We start from the raw sequence: 16,993 nt of genomic DNA, 5'->3' as shown, positions 1-16,993 counted from the left end.
TAAGGGCACTGAGGATCAAAGAGTCATTTTCACAAAGTCATAGACCCTGGTAAAGCCCAGATGTAAACCAGATCTGTATGTTTAAAGAGCCCATGATCTTACTCACTTTATTATACCATCTCCCTACAATCAGTCAAGCCCATACCACACACTCTATTCCCCAGACTTCTGACCATCTTTTGATGCCCAAGATAAAAATCAGGCTAGCCTCAGGTGGTACCACCATTGCAAGCACAGCCCTTGGGGGAAGATGCGCTGTGGGCCTTGTGTGAACCAGTTTCTAGCTGAACTGGACATCTCTGTAGCCAGCCAGGCCTACAGGGGAAGCTCCTCTGTAGGGGGCTTCCTTTTGCGGACTTCCTTCTCCTTCACTGGAGGTTGTTCCAAAATGATATGTGGAGTCTGAAAAACAGTCACTTATATTCTTGGGGGAAAAAGATTCCCAACACATTCTGGACCCTGTGCTAAACTTAAATAAAATAGCAATGTTTTACATTACAGATCAACTGAATAAAAATAACAAGCAGTTGAGAGGAAATGAAATGAAAAATGTTTGAAACTGTCCAGACACATCACTATTCATTTCATTTCTGTCATCACTATTTATTATTTTTACTTAGTTGATAAGTGAAACTGTGCCTGAGTGCCTATTGGGGATTAAACACCAAAGGATCTGGAAAGGAAAGCCCAGGCCTTGAATTGCTAAATGGCTGTACAAAAATTCCCTGAAAGAAAATAAACAAGATTCATTAACAACATGTATATATTCTTTTCCAAAACACAGAAAGCAGCACTGGATGGTCAGTCGATGAAACAGACTGTTGTGCTTTGCTGGATCTTACTGAATGGACAGAAATATAAACTTAAATCTTTCCTGAAAGGGGTGTCCTTTTTTTTTTTTTTTTTTTTTAATAGTCATAGTGAATGGTAGTCATAACCATCAGGATTGAGCTGAATAAGCTGTGAACTGAAAAAGACTGATATCCATGAGAAAGGGGAGAATTAAAAAAAACCGATTTCTGCTGACTTGGACCAAGTGAACATTTCTATTCAGCGTACTTAGGCCCTGGGCCAGAGGGGAGCGCGGATATAATGCCAAGGTGACATATTTAACCTCTTTGCAGATTAATGGCAGTTCAAAAGGGATACACTCTCTGCAAGACCTCTTGGTTATAGTATCAACAACGTTGATCTGCAGTTGAAAGCACGATTTTCTCCTGCAGGGTGACCTCTAATTCCCAAGAGGAATGAGGGAGCATGGCTTGCATTATTGTTTTATTTTAGAAGATACAGTCAGAAATGAAGGTACCTTACAATATATGAGTTATGATAATTTTTTAACTCTTTGATTCCCCTCCTCCTTAATCCCTTCCTAAATAAGACATTATTAGGAATTAGGAATTTTGTGTATGTATGTATCCTAAAAAATAATGGAAGGAGACCAGAGACAATGAGTCAAAAAACTCTAAAAGGGAATCAGGAAAAAAAGTAGTCACAGTAGCCAAAGAAATTATCAAAGATGAATATAATACTATAGAAATTTTCTTATCTTTTGGAAAAGCAAAATGTTCCATTTCTACACTGCTGTTAGGTAAAAGACTGGTACAGTGGTGATGATTGAATAACTTCAGATAACTTAAACAGGGAAAACACCCAAATTACTTTGATTTGAAAGTTTATTTTTAACAACCACTTTCCTTTTGATTTATTTAGTACAGTTAGTCAAGTATTTCTGCAAAACACATTTCAGGATTTCAGACTTCACCAAGATCTGAATGCTAGTCTGACCAACAATATTTTTACATTTCTAAGCATCATTTATTAGTATTTGTTCTTTAACCATGGGGAAGAAAACACGAATTCTAGTGTTAAAATTCCCTAATAAGTAGTTTTTCTGTAAATCATGCAAAAGGATTTTTTTTTCATTGTTCTTGTTAACAAGTGGCTTTGTATTACGTAAAAATATTAGATTTCTCTATCCGATCATGCAAACTAGGTTAACAAATACAGTTAAGCCGATACAGTAAACTTAAAATTTACCTTCAGGTAGGTGGCTGGACCCAGAGCCTTGGCAGAAAATTGCAGCCGAATCCTGTCTTTGCACACAGCCTGGAAATAAGTTTGACAAATGCCCAATACTGTTTAAATCTCTCCTTGTTTAGCTCTGCTTCTTTGCCCAGAAACACATTCAGGTCTACTGGAGTTGAAATTCTGCTGCTCTGTCAACTCGTCAGGGTCTGAGGTGACAGACGAATTCGGAGGTTGGCACTGGGACGTATTTCAGACTGTCATCGTTTTTTTTTTGTTGCAGATTCCCGCAGTTCTGGGGCGGTCCAGCCTCTCCCGAGGAGGGCGAGGGTGCGCTGAGCGTCGCAGGCAGTGGAGACCCGCGGGAAGGAGCTCAGTCTGCCCCAGAGAACGGGGTTAACTGTCCTCCCCTCAAGCTCTTGTTCTCAGAGGCTCATAACTTGGCCAGAATATAAGCACTTGGCTCCTTATGCTTTTTTTTTTTTTTTTTTCCGCTTCTCTTTTTCAAACAACTCTAAAAGGTTTTACAAGCAGGATCTCTTTTGGAGGGGGGGGATGGTGCTTAATTTTAAAAGAGACTGAAAAGAGATTCCATGCTGTGGTTTCTTCCTAAAGGAAATTGTGGGGGAGGAGGGGGTGGTGGGGGGGAGGTTAAGGAAGGGGAAAGAATAGTCGTAGCAGATGCATTTTTACGTCCCCTGTGTAAAAACTGTTCTCACGAATGCATCTGAATTTAGTATCAGCAGGATATTGCAGGTACTTTAACCTTTTCAAAAGATGACCTTCAGAAATTTACATATATATGAAGCATTATTCCTTCACAGTATGGATCGCTTATTTGCTGATCCAGAAATGTTGCAGTTCATAAACTATTCTTTCCGCGACACAACTCCCTACCATAACCCCCTGTATAATGTGTGATCTGTAAGAGGGAGCTTTCCCATGAAATAGACTTAGCATTTTCGTTACTTCTATATGTGTCTCATCTCTTCCACTGCAACTTCTACATTTATTGGACATTTGTTATGTGTCAGACACTGGTTAATAGTTTTTTATGCATCCATCTCAGCTGATCCTGCCAAGTCTGCAGGAAGTGACCATCACGTCCATTTGATGATAGTGTGGTTTGGTGGGAAAGTCTGCACGTTTGAGGCCACACTACGTGGATTTGCACATTGGTTCCTAACTGTGTATCACCTGGGATGAGTCACATAGCGTCTCTAAGCTTCAGAATCCTTATCTATAAGATGGGGATATAGATAAGGAGATGATAATAGTGTCCATCTCAGGCAACTGTTCTGCATCGTAAGTAGGTAAATACCTCCTGCCACCCAACAGATCCTCAAATGTTAGTGATTATGGTTTACATAAGGAGACGGGAGCTTGGTGAAGCTGAGTGACTTTTCCAGGGTCTCTAGCTTGTAGACTGTGGGGCAGGATTCCAAGCCAGCTACCTTGCTGACCGATGCTACTCAATATCTAGGCTCTAACACCTCCTTCTCAGTGAGTGCGAGGTCCCTGAGGGTGGGAACGTGCCTCTGTGTTTTCTCCATGTGCCTAGTGCAGTGCTTGGCATAAAGTGAATGTTCCATTAGCATTAGGTAGGTCAGAGTTTAATGCAGCTTTAAATTTTACTACGCCAAATTTTATTATGCCAAAATCAGCACAAAAGCCAAACAACATTATCAAAAAGAAGGAAAAACCCCACCTGTAATTCTAGGCAAATACACCCTCAGACAATTGTCTTCAGTCACTTTAGAAACATTGGTGCTATTTATTTTTCAGATCGCTGCAAGAGAAAGGTAATAAGAATTATCTCAGTTTTGCAGTTGGGAAAATTTGGGAGCAGAGGAAACTGGGCAAGTTGCCTAGGAACTGCGAACAAGTCACGGTGCAGCTGGGAGCTGTCTCAATGTCTCTGCAATCAGGATGGCTTGTTCCAGACCGCCTTTCCAGGCGCAGGATGAAATGACGTGATGTCCTTTTGCCTCAGACAATGGGATGTTTTTCCTTAGCCAAGGTCTGGGGTGTGAGCAGTCTCCTCAGAAGGATCAACGGGGTGGGCTGTGTTAGACTCTGGTTCTTCTCTGCCTCTGCACACATCTGAGTCTGAGGAGTGTGGGAGACATGGCACCATTTCTCCAAAAGCTCTGAGGACCTCGGTTGTGGTGGAACACTTACAGGGTACGTGTGTGCGAGCCAAGCCACTTCAGTCGTGTCCAGCTCTTGTGACACATGGACTGTAGCCCACCCGGCTCCTCTGTCCATGCGGTATCTCTCCAGGCAAGGATACCAGAGTGGGTTGCCATTCCCTCCTCCAGGGGATCTTTCCAACCAGGGAAGGAATCATGTCTCTTAAGTCTCCTTCATTGGCAGGCAGGTTCTTTACTATTAGTGGCACCTGGGAAGCCCTACAGGGTACGTAGGACAAGCGTTACTGAAGGTCAAGCTTTACTGAAGATTTTACCTGGAAAGGCTAAAGGGAATTTTCTCTGGGACCTAAAGTGTTAACTTCTTGTAACAACATTCCCCGTTTGTTTGACATGGTTTCATGAGATTGGTTTCAGGTAATTACACCAATTCAATGACAATGTAGGGAAAGTTTCAGCTGCAGGGATATGAGGAAAAGATTTGACCAAGAAAGCTATTTTTTCTAATACTAAAATTGATATTTTATATATTTACCAAATGATCCTAATAAAATGCCTTACAGAAATCTGTTAACATAACAAATAACTTGGTTAGAGCAAACTGGATTTATCTCTCAAATGTAAATATGTATCTAGGGAATTTGTAGGTGGCAAACCTTGAGAATTTTGACTCTCAATTATACAGGTTCTGTTCTAGGTCTTATTAATCTATAATGATTAAAAAGACCCGTTGTATTTTTTAACAACTAGATAACAGAGAAAAGAGAGTGTGTGTATTTAGTAAAAGGACCTTGAATCCACAATATCTAAGTATGACTTTATTTTGGGAATGTTTATGGGCAAATATCCAAACTAATTGTTTCTAAAATTGTTGTTTCTAAAATAGTTTATAGCTCATGAAGCTGAGGACAATAAGCCCACACCAATACCGCACTAACAGATGGAGCTGTGGAAGGGATTTAGAAACTTATCCAGTATGTAAATGTGATGGGAGAACTTTGATAAAAAGGAGCTTATTACATTCCTGCATATGAACTGACCCACATAAAATCAGCTTTGGTCAGAAGGGTCCAACAAAAGTCAGACCCTTGAAGTCTTTTTTTCAAAGTTGGTGGTTTTCAAGCTTTTAATGCTAGGGCTCCCTTTTACCTTAGTGAAAGTTGTGGCCAAGCTCCTAAAATTCATCCATGACCCTCCCCTCCCCCAAGGGATTCCATGAAGTTAAGAACCTTTGATTCAGGTTGAGGGCCAGGGAACAAATTCATCAGTCCTCAAGCATTGTTTTGTTATACCCAGCACAAATCTCTGGGTGATAGGAGAGAAATGTCATAGTTCCTGCATCTTAGGAACCTAAGAGACAAGAGTACAGTCATTGTCAGAAGAGGGCATGGTTCCCTTGGACAAGTTGTCGATGAACAATCAGCTGACCTAAGGGAAAAAAGGAAAACTTTAATAGAGCCAGATTTGAGGTTTATAGCCCAGGAAGAACATCCCAGCAAGTTCCAGGACTTGTTCCACCCATTAGAAGTCAAGGCATGGTTATATAAGTTTTTTGAGACAGAGGGCTGTACATGAAATGACATAATGTTTTTTAAAATTTATTTTATGTTGGAATATAGCTGATTAACAATGCTGTGTTATATTCAGGTATACAACAAAGTGATTTAGTTATGTTTACACATGTATCTACTCTTTTTCAAATTCTTTTCCCGTTTAGGTTGTTATAGAATACTGAACAGAGTCCCCCGTGTGATACAATAGGTCCTTGTTTGTTATCCATTTTAAATATAAGCACTCACAGACTTATAGAACGATCAGATGACATTATCACTGACAGTTTACCTACTCCAGATCTGAGTGTCCTCATGGTGGTTCATATGACCCCGCACAAGATCAAGAAGGAAGGTGATTTTTTAAGAAGTCGTTGTGTTGGTGCTGAGAGAACGTTGCTCTTTATGGCTGAGCGGGTAATCCTGCCGATGGGGGAGGGCTGGTGCTTGTATAATATAGATACACAATGCACAGTGAGGGAGAGAGGAGCATGAAGGGCCGAGAAGAATTATGTTTAAATTTTTCTTGTTGTCCCATCAAATATGAATTTTATTTCACATAGGGGAGAGTCCGAGATAGGAAGTGAGTCTGGATGAAGGGAAGATGTAGTGACAACAGCTTAGTGACAGCAGATCGACGATTATTTTGGCCAAGACCTATCCTGTAGGACCTTCTCCTTGCTGATGCCCCGTGTTAGTTTTCTAGGGTCACCGTAACAAAGCTCACCCACTGGGAAGCTTTGCTGCTATTCAGTTGCTAAGCCGTGTCTGACTCTTTGTGATCCCATAGACCGTAGCTTGTCCAGCAACTCTGCCTCCACTATCTCTTGGAGTTTGCTCAAATTCATGTCCGTTGACTTGGTGATGCGATCTAACCATCTCATCTTCTGTCACCCCCTTCTCCTTTTACCTTCAATCTTTCCCAGAATCAGGGTCTTTTCCAATGAGTTGGCACTTCACATCAGGTGGCCAAAGTATTGGAGCTTCAACAACAGTCCTTCAGTGAATGTTCACGGTTATTTCCTTTAGCATTGACAGGTTTGATCTCCTTGCTGTCCAAGGGACTCTTATGAGTCTTTCCCAGCACCACAATTCGAAAGCATCCATTCTGTGGTGCTCAGCCTTCTTTATGTTTGGAGGCTGGAAGTTCAAGACGAAGGTGCTGCCTGGGTGGGTTTCTCCTGAGGCTTTTCTCCTTCCCTTGTAGATGGCTGTCTTCTTATTGTGTCCTCACTTTATCTTCCTTTTTCTGCTCTCAAACACCCCTGGTGTCCCTTCCATGTTTTATGAGGGTGCTGGACCTGTTGGATTAGGGTCACACCCTTTGACTTCATTTAACCTTAGTTGAAATTACCTGTTAAGCATCTTTCTCCAACTCTAGTCACATTGGGGTTTAGGGCTTCAGTATATGAATTTGGGGGGACATAATTCAGTCCATAGCATCCCATGTATTTTTCAGATTTTTAAAATTTATTTCTTTATGGGCCTTACTTCTGAGAACCACACTCATTTCTCAATTCCGGTTTAGTCACTGGCCTCTTTCTATGGAATTTCCTCCATTCCTTTGCACCATCATCGTATCCTGACAATGAACCATTTCAGATCTCTCAGTTCTATCTTGGTTATCAACTCATTCAGTTACTTTCTCTTTTTTACCTTTGTACTTATTTATTGAGTTAGAGAATATAGTTTTTCTTTACTTATTCTATCACTATTTTCTATTTTCCTATGGCTTCCCTGGTGGCTCAGACAATAAAGAACCCACCTGCAATGCAGAAGTTCCGGGTACAATCCTTGGGTTGGGAAGATTCCTCTGGAGAAGGGACTGGCTACTCACTCCAGTATTCTTTTTTTTTTTTTTTTCACTCCAGTATTCTTGCCTGGAGAATTCCATGGACAGAGGAGCCTGGTGGGCTACAGTCTATGGGGTCACAAGGAATCAGATATGACTATTTTATCTCCATAATAGCCCAGTAGACGTTAAATGCCTGTTTTAGAAATGAGATGACTGTGCTCAGAGAGGCTGAATGAGTTTTTCTAATGTCGCAGATGTGGGGTCAGTTTCTGACTATGGATACTTGCAGAAGTTGCTCTAGCCATCCTCCCCTGGCCCAGCACACCTATGGCTTAGTCATACCCTCTACTAGGTCTTAAGCAGAGACTTGACTCACAGAAGTAATTAAAAAGCAAGAGAGTTGCAAATATGCAAAGTATTTTGCTAAATATCATGTGCTGAATGTAATTAACTGCCATCTTTCTCCTTATAACGCAAAGCAAAAAAAAAAAAAAAAAAAAAAGAAATCGAAAGAGGAAGATTGGTTAGGGTTGGGTGAATTTTGTATGTCAGGCTAAGCAATTTGGCTGTTTTATCATTAGGTAAAAAGGAGCTCTGGAAGATTAGAAAAAGGAAGGCAAAAACATAAAATACATCTATCAAGACAGATTATGCTGCAATAACAAAGAACTCCAGAATATCAGGAGCCTACAACGAAGTTTTGTTTTCATCCCTGCTCCACGTTTATTGCTCAGTTCAGTTCAGTTCAGTCTCTCAGTCGTGTCCGACACTTTGAGACCCCGGACTGCAATACGCCAGGCCTCCCTGTCCATCACCAACTCCCGGAGTGTACTCAAACTCATGTCCATTGACTTGGTGATGTCATCCAACCATCTCATCCTCTCTCATCCCCTTCTCCTTGTGCCTTCAGTCTTTCCCAGCGTCAGGGTCTTTTCCAATGAGTTGGCTCTCCGCATCAGGTGGCCAAAGTATTGGAGTTTCAGCTTCAGCATCAGTCCTTCTAATAAATATTCAAGACTGATTTCCTTTAGGATGGACTGGTTGGATCTCCTTGCGGTCCAAGGGACTCTCAAGAGTCTTCTCCAACACCACAGTTCAAAGGCATCTATTCTTCAGCCCTCAGCTTTCTTTATAGTCCAACTCTCACATTCATACCTGACTACTAGAAAAATCATAGCTTTGACTAGATGGACTTTTGTTGGCAAACCTATGTCTCTGCTTTTTAATATGCTGTCTAGGTTGATCATAACTTTTCTTCCAAGTGGCAAGCATCTTTTAATTTCATGACTGCAGTCACCCTCTGCAGTGATTTTGGAGCCCCCCCAAATAAAGTCTGTCACTGTTTCCATTGTTTCTCCATCTATTTGCCGTGAAGTTTATTGTATTCTACTGACATTCTGCTTTGCATTGTCTTCACTCCAGGATTCAGGTTGACCAACCCAAAACAGGAGGAAGAAATATGGCAAACTATGCTTAGTTCTTTTTTTCAATTTATTTTTATTGGAGTATAATTGCTTTACAATGTTGTGTTGTACAACAAAGTGGATCAGTTCTACATATACATATATTCCCCTGTTTATTCTCCCCATTTGGGTCACCACTGAATAGCAGCAGGTTCTCAATAGTTACTTATTTTATACATAGGATCAATGATGAAACTCTGCTTAGTTCTTAAAATTTCTGCCAGGGTGTGATACACATCACTTTTGTCCACATTTCATTGACCAAAGGCTTGAATATAGTGAGGCTTGAATATATCTTTTCAAAAAAATGTTGGCTGCACTGGCCCAGGCTTTGTGGCAGAGCACAGGCTTAAATTCCCATGGCATGTAGGATCTTAATTTCTTGACCAGGGATCGAACCTGCATTCCCTTTATTGCAAAGCAGAGTCTCAACCACTGAACCACCAGGGAGGTCCGGAATATATCTTTTTGAGGGACAAAATTCGACCCACTACAAGGTGGGTTGCAATTTAACCATAAACTTCTGGTTGACTAAAGGAATGTGGAAACTATGATGAATGGTAAACTCATAGGGTAAAAAAATTTCAAAAAAAACACACAAGGTACTATATAGAAAAGCAAATGGTACCCTTAGAGCATGCTTATAATACCACACTTCTTTTTGCTGTTTCCTACAACATCCTTAAGGTGGATAGGTAAAGGGAAAATGTTAAAATCTAGTTAAGTAAAAGATTCTGTGAGGCAGTAACAATCTGTGACAGTTTGGTTTTTATCCCTCAGTTTTGATATTAGCAAAACTCAAAAAAAAAATGTAATTCTTATTTTCAATTAAATCTTGGTTCAGTCGGCCCCTAGTTGTATGCACAACTGAAAAATTTGGGCTTGCCTGCAGGATGAGTGGGATGGATCCTCTGGGAAGAACTAAGGATTTCTTGGGAAAGACTCATTTTAAGGGAACAGGAAGCCAGGGAGATAAGATTAGCTCAATAATGTAGCCTGTGGAGTGGTGGAATGGTTTATTTCTCTTAGATTTGACCCTAGGCCAGTCCTCAGTGGACTCAAGTGCACTCTGGGAAGAAGGGGACTCTAGGTTTAAATGGAACAAGCTATTTAATTAAGTCTCTTGATTTGATAAGCAGTCCTGCTTGCATACCACGTGACTCAGTGTCTTGCACGGCATTGCAGGCGCTGGTTTATGGATGACTCCAGAGCACGTGGAGCTACTTGGGGCATCTCAATGACTGCAGCAACAGTGTACAGTGAGACCCTTGGGGCGATGGCCATAGTGATGTCGACCAGCAGCGACAGTGCTGGCCAGGGCCAGAGTGCCTGGTGAGGTTGGTGGCTTAGGCAGTAACAGTGGTACCCAGCAGAGGCGCTAAACAGGAACTAAATCGGAGGGGGCAATGGCTGATGAGAGGTGACCCAGTCATGGGTCTCAGAGCAGGACCAGTAGCTTCCCAGACAGTGGATGACCCCAGATGAGCCATGCAAGAGATTACAAAGTTGGAGATGTGATTATTGAGAATCTGGGAACGTGTGAAGTCTTTAAGGACGTAAGGACAATAATGATTGTGTGTGACTTTCAGGTGGCGGGCTCAGTTTTTCTTTTCTTAAGTTTTACTATTGGTGTGTAGTTGCTTTATAAGTTGTGTTGTTTCTGCTACATAGCAAGGTGAATCAGCTATGTTGTTGTTTAGTCACTAAGTTGTGTCCGACTCTTTGGGACCCCAGGCAGCACACCAGGCCTCCCTGTCCTCCACTATCTCCTGGGGTTTGCTCACATTCATGTCCTTTAAGTCAATGATGCCATCCAACCATCTTATCTGTTGCTGCCCTCTTCTCCTCCCACCTTCCATCTTTCCCAGCATCAGGGTCTTTTCCAGTGAGTCAGCTTTTCGCATCAGGTGTCCAAAGTATTGAATCTTCCGCTTTCAAGTCAGTCTTTCCAATGAATATTCAGGGTTGATCTCCTTCAGGAGATCAAGCTGTATGTATACATATATTCCCCTCCCTCTTAGACCTCCCCCTCTCCGCTCCATCCCACTCCTCTAGGTCATCACAGAGCATCGAGCCGAGCTCCCGGGGCTTTATAGCAGGTTCCCACTAGCTATCTATTTACATACGGCAGTGTGTATACATCAATCTTCATCTCCCAGTCCCTCCTACCCTCCCCTTCCCCACTTGTGACCACATGTCCATTCTCTATGTCTGTGTCTCTGTTCTTGAGAGCTGAGTTTAAAGAATAAAGTTGAAATTCAAAAAAGTGAAACTGCAATGGCCTGAGAAAGCAAACAAGAGAATTTCATACATATTTTTGTCTTCTGTAATTGCTTAACGTTATTCTCAGCTTAATCAAAATCCACAGCTGTTTTTTATGCTGCCCAGTTCATGATGATATTTTTGCACCTGCTTATGAGCAGATGGTTTTCATTTAGTAGTTATGCGTCTGTCTCCATTTTTGTATTCCTGAAGTCCTTCATCACAATAGCAAGAAGTCTTTTCTCTCTCTCTTTTTTTTTTTGTCCCCTGAGAAAGTTTTAATCACCACTGAAAGATTCCTAAAGGACCCAGTGCAATAGTATTTGACTATGAACATGAATTGTTAAATTCATTACCAAGATGCAAGACACATGTCAGAGTCCTAGTCTAAAAAGTTACCCGTAGATACATAAATCCAGTGATTTGACTCAGAATTGGTAAATTCTAAATTGAAGGACATTAAAAGTTGAAATTCAATGCCTGTCATTTTCTTCTACCTTCAATCTTTTGTGCTGACTTCCCTATCAGATGCCAGATTATCAAAGAACATTAAAAAGGCCTACAGGATATTTCTAACCACTGATGTGATTGAATATCATCAGAAACAAGTTCTACTGCCTCTCAATATGATTTATATCAATCCAGTTCTCAGTTGATGGAGCATGTATTCAAAATCCTTCTCCCAGGATGAAGTACAGTAGAGAACTGATGAGTCTGACAGACTTGACTTCAAGTTCTAGCTCTGCTACTTGCTTGCTGTGTGACCTTGAGGGAGTTACTTAACCTCTCTGTGTCTTCAAGGGCTCATCTGTCAAATGAAGATGTTAATAAAAATGGGTTGCCCAAAAAGTTAGCTCAAGTTTTTCCATAAGATGCTGCAGAAAAACCCAAAAGAACTTTTTGGCCAACCCAATACCTACCTCATTGGGTAATTTTGAGGAAGAGATGATGTCTGCATAATGCTTTGTCTGATGCGTGACTGGAATAGGAGCAATAACTTAATAATAATAATAAACTGTGGTGGATTTATTTGGGGAATAAATAAATGGTGAAGCCACCAATAAGGAAGCTGGATGTTGCTTGAAGTGTTATGGAGCCTTCTGCAGTGGAGATTAGAACACCTTCTCCTTTCACGAAAACTGCTAATAAACCCTGTGAGGGATGATGGCTTTTAGGCAGAGGGATAAAACACATCCTTTCAGTTAAGCTCTACAAACACAGCAGCTGCTCACATCTGTCCCTGGAGGCCTGGGTTGCTGTCTTTTCTCAGACAGAGCCCTCATTGAGTTTGGGGGAATCTGGGTGGCCCTGCACTAGCAGTGTGAGCCATGGAACTGTTCTCATTCTGATCCCACTTTGAGCTAGACACACAACGCAATCTATCAAACATTTGGTGTTTGGATCTCGTGTCCAAGTGAGGTGCAGCTGGACTTCATATTTCTGTGCATTGCACTCACAGGATGTGTCTTGTTCACCACGACTGAAGTTTATACTCAGGCCATCTCAAGGGTGAGGTCATTTTGCTGTTCTTAGCCAAAGGCCGCCCTCTAAATCTGTCTGATGTTTTTTTGGCTGTAGCGTCAAGTTCCCAGAGCAAGATGTTTTAGACTAAGAAGTCCTGTTTGTGTAATAATTCAATCCTGTTCTGGAACTGTGCTCCAGTGTTTGTGTTTTCTTCTTGGTTTTGAGCAAGGGCATTTGTATTTTTGTCAATAATTCAGTCGAGGAAGAGCACTGGGGTTGTTAGAGAGGTTTCACATGGGCTGGTTGTACATATGAGCGTTGGCAGTGCTACAACTGAGGCTCATCTCTAGAAAATGATGAGAGAGGCTGATCAGGACTGATCAGAAGGCCTTCCTAGTGGCTCAGATGGTAAAGAATCCACCTGCAATGCAAGAGACCTGGGTTCGATCTCTGGGTTGGGAAGATCCGCTGGAGGAGGGCATGACATCCTACTCCAGTATTTTTGCCTGGGGAATCTCTTGGACAGAGGAGCCTAGCTGGCTACAGTCCATGGGGTCTCAAAGAATTGGACACGACTGGGCAACGAAGCACAAACAACACAGCGTCTGCACTGGCATTAACTGGCTGGCAACTCAAATGGAGACACATGGATGATTTGAACAATGCCTGTTCTTTCTAGTCTAGTATTTCTCAAAATTTCTTTTTTACTATCACTATCCCAAAGGCCCTTTGAAACTGTTTTCCTGAGTGCCTCCACCCTTCTCATTTCATGAAACTATAATACTATAGCTATCCTGGATATGCATTTATGTACTCTATCTATTATGTACTTGTGTTTTATATTTTAAAAAGAATAGGATTTTTTTTTCCTCTCCCAAGAATCAGTTTTGCGCCCTCGACTAAAGAGCCTCAACAATTGACTAAAACACATCTCATGCTTAAAAATATACAATTTACTGTGGTGTAATCAATCGACTGAAGCTTCCCAGGTGGCTCAGTTGGTAAAGAATCTGCCTGCAATGTGGGACACCTGGGTTCGATCCCTGGGTTGGGAAGATCCCCTGGAAAAGGGAACAGCTACTCACTTCAGTATTCTGGCCTGGAGAATTCCATGGACTATGTAGTCCATGGGGCTGCGAAGAGACGGACATGACTGAGCGACTTTCACTTTCATCACTTTCCCAGGTGGCACAGTGGTAAAGAATCCACCTGCCAAACAGGAGATGTGGGTTTGATCCCTGATTCATGAAGATCCCCTAGAGTAGGAAATGGCAACCCACTCCAGTATTCTTGTCTGGATAATTCCATGAACAGAGGAACCTGGCAGGTTACAATACAGTACATGAGGCTGCAAAGAGTCAGACATGACTTAGCGTGCACACACACATACACACAATCAATTGACTATAATAATTCATGGTTGGAGAGATTGAGTCATTTATGTTTTCCTGTTAAACTCTTTTTAATATATATGAGTGATAGTCACTCAGTTATGTTCATCTCTTTGTGACCCCATGGACTGTATGTAGCCTGCCAGGCTCTTCTGTCCATGGAATTCTCCAGTCAAGAATACTGGAGTGGGCTGCCGTTTCCTTCAGGGGATCTTCCCAACCCAGGGATTGAACATAGGTCCCCTGCATTGCAGGCAGATTTCTTTACCATCTGAGCCACCAGGAAAGCCTACTATTAAGAGATATTTCTAAGTATAAAGACAGGTCAACTTAAAAAGTATCAGCAGGTACATGCTTGATTTTATCTTATAATCTATAGACAATACATTAGACTATGTAATGAATCCATACACCTTTTCCAATATTTAACAGCATTCATTACTCTAAAACTTATATACAGGAACAGGGTCAGTAAACTTTCTCAAAACATTATAGTTGCTTTTCTGAAGAAATGTAGTCAAATTTTTCATAAGTTTTTTGTTCTATTTTGTCAGTTTTTCTTAGGTTATATGTTAATAGTTTGAGATTCAGCAAAAAACAGCAGGATAAATATTTTTAGCACGTGACCTTCTTCTTCATTCATGTGATCACTTTCCTGTTGGGAAGGACTGGTCACCTCACAGCCAACTCTTCTCTCCCTCTGGGTTCGCATTCACAGATGGAATTGCCCACAAGAGCCAGGGAGGACACAGGAATGAATAGAGAAGGTCAGAAGCAAGAAAGCAGCACACTCAGGACAATGACTGGCAGCTGACCCTGGGCCCTGTGTTAGGAAGACAAGAGGAAGTGCCTGGGACTTCGGGACTGTAAAGTATGATCCATCTAGGCAGTGGTCCCCAACCTTTCTTGGCACCAGGGACTAGCTTCATGCAAGACAATTTTTTCCATGGACCAGGGTGGGGGGATGGTTTGGAGATGATTATATTTATTGTGCACCTTATTTACATTATGATTACATCAGATCCACCTCACATCATCAGAGAGTAGATTTTGGAGTTTGGGAACCCCTGATCTAAAAGTGGTCAGCTGTGTTCTACTATTGCATCCTTATTCCCATGGGGGAATAAATGTCCAGTGTTGCCAGATCATTTTATTGTTTTAAAGAGAAGTCAGTAATGAACTATAGAAATGATCGGGATGGGGAATACATGTAACTCCGTGGCTGATTCATGTCAATGTATGACAAAACCCACTACAATATTGTAAAGTAGTTAGCCTCCAACTAATAAAAATAAATGAAAAAAAGAGAGAGAGAAGTCAGAAATCTGAAACTTAATGTGCTCATCAAATCCTGACCAAAGGGAATGGCTGGACTGGAAAATTCCATGGACTGTATAGTCCATGGGGTTGCAAAGAGTTGGGTAGGATTGAGTGACTTTCACTTTCAGACCCTAAGGAATTCACCTGCAGTGCAGGAGAACTGGGTTCGATCCCTGGGTTTGGGAAGATCCCCTGGAGAAGGGAATGGCAATCCACTCCAGTGATTTTGCCTGGGAAATCCCATGGACAGAGGAGCCTGGCTGGCTACAGTCCATGGGGTTACAAAGAGTTGGACACAGCTTAGCGACCAACACTTTCAATACTTTGTAGTCCATCCATCTCCATAACTCTCCATCATGTAAAACTGAAACCCTCTACCCATTAAAAAATAGCCCCCTATGCCTTGTCATCCCTCAGAGTCCTAGAACTACCATTCTACTTTCTGTCTGTACAATTTTGACTACTCTAAGTAACTGATATGAATGGAATTGCACCGTGGTATCTGTGTTTTTTGGGACTGACTTATTTCATTTAGCATAATGTTCATCCGTGTCGGTGCATATATCAGAATTTCCCTCCTTTTTATGGCTGGATAATATTCTGTTGTACATCTGTATCACATTTTGTTTACCTGTGCATCTGTCAATGGATCTTGAGTTGTATCTACATATTGTTATTGTTTATTTTTGCAGGAATGAACATGGGTATACAAATATTTTTTTGATCCCTGCTTTCAATTATTTTGGTAATATAGTCAGAAGTGGAACTGCTGGATGATACGGTAATTCAATTTTATTTATTTTTGAGGAATGGAATGGCCATACTGTTTTCCGCAGTAGGTTTACCATTTTATATTCCCAGCAATAGTGCACAAGGATTCCAATTTACCTACATCCTTGCAACCACTTTCTTTCTTTTTTAAAAAGAGAATTGCACACTCTTTTTAATTTATTTACTTATTTATTTTTGGCTGTGTAGCAGTGCTTGTGAGATATTCCTTGACCAGGGATTGAACCTGGGCCCCCTGCATTGGGAGTGCTGGGTCTTAACCACTGGACCACCAGGGAAGTCTCTGTTATTTTCTTTTTCGATAGCAGCCACCCTAATGGGTGTGGAGTGAATAGCATACTATTTTTGATAAGATGCTTGGGAGATCTGATGCAGACTAAGTGCTTTGTCCACATTTGTCCTGCACTTGTATGTGTTGGTTCAGAAGACATAGAACATTACTGTGCCCCTAACACTTCCCATCTCTGGTATTGTCCTGTGTCAGAGGGGAAGAGCATATTAATTTAATTTTTTTCTTTGGAATCTATCACTTTTCATCATGTGATACAGTTGTATCTATATAAGTCCCTATGTCCCCTGAAAGTGAAAGCAAATTTGCTCAGTTGTGTCCAACTGTAACCCTCCAGATTCCTCCATCCACGGGATTTCCCAGGCAAGAATACTGGAGTGGGTTGCCATTTCCTCTTCCAGGGGATCTTCCTGACCCAGGGATCGAGCTTGCATCTCCCACACTGACAGGCAGATTCTCTACCATTGCACCACCTGGGAAGCCCAAATTGAG

General features: G+C 41.5%; 1 protein-coding gene and 1 non-coding gene across 2 annotated transcripts in view; both read right to left on the bottom strand.

The window, feature by feature from the left end:
• SPARCL1 (SPARC like 1) overlaps positions 1–2,463 on the bottom strand; it is a 50,206-nt gene extending 47,743 nt beyond the window's left edge. The window contains exon 1 of the mRNA XM_065914327.1: positions 2,041–2,463. The gene's annotated coding sequence lies outside the window, so the exon portion shown is untranslated. The remainder of the gene's footprint in view (positions 1–2,040) is intronic.
• Positions 2,464–16,417: 13,954 nt separating this feature from the next.
• Positions 16,418–16,490, bottom strand: TRNAG-CCC (transfer RNA glycine (anticodon CCC)). Its single transcript has one exon. It is a non-coding gene; the product is annotated as a tRNA-Gly (tRNA).
• Between the last annotated feature and the right edge of the window lie 503 nt (positions 16,491–16,993).

This window comes from Muntiacus reevesi, chromosome 22 (assembly GCF_963930625.1).
Source record: "Muntiacus reevesi chromosome 22, mMunRee1.1, whole genome shotgun sequence".
NCBI classification, from domain to species: domain Eukaryota; kingdom Metazoa; phylum Chordata; class Mammalia; order Artiodactyla; family Cervidae; genus Muntiacus; species Muntiacus reevesi.
The sequence above is the reverse complement of the archived record's forward strand: the minus strand, read 5'-3'. Positions and strand labels throughout refer to the sequence as shown.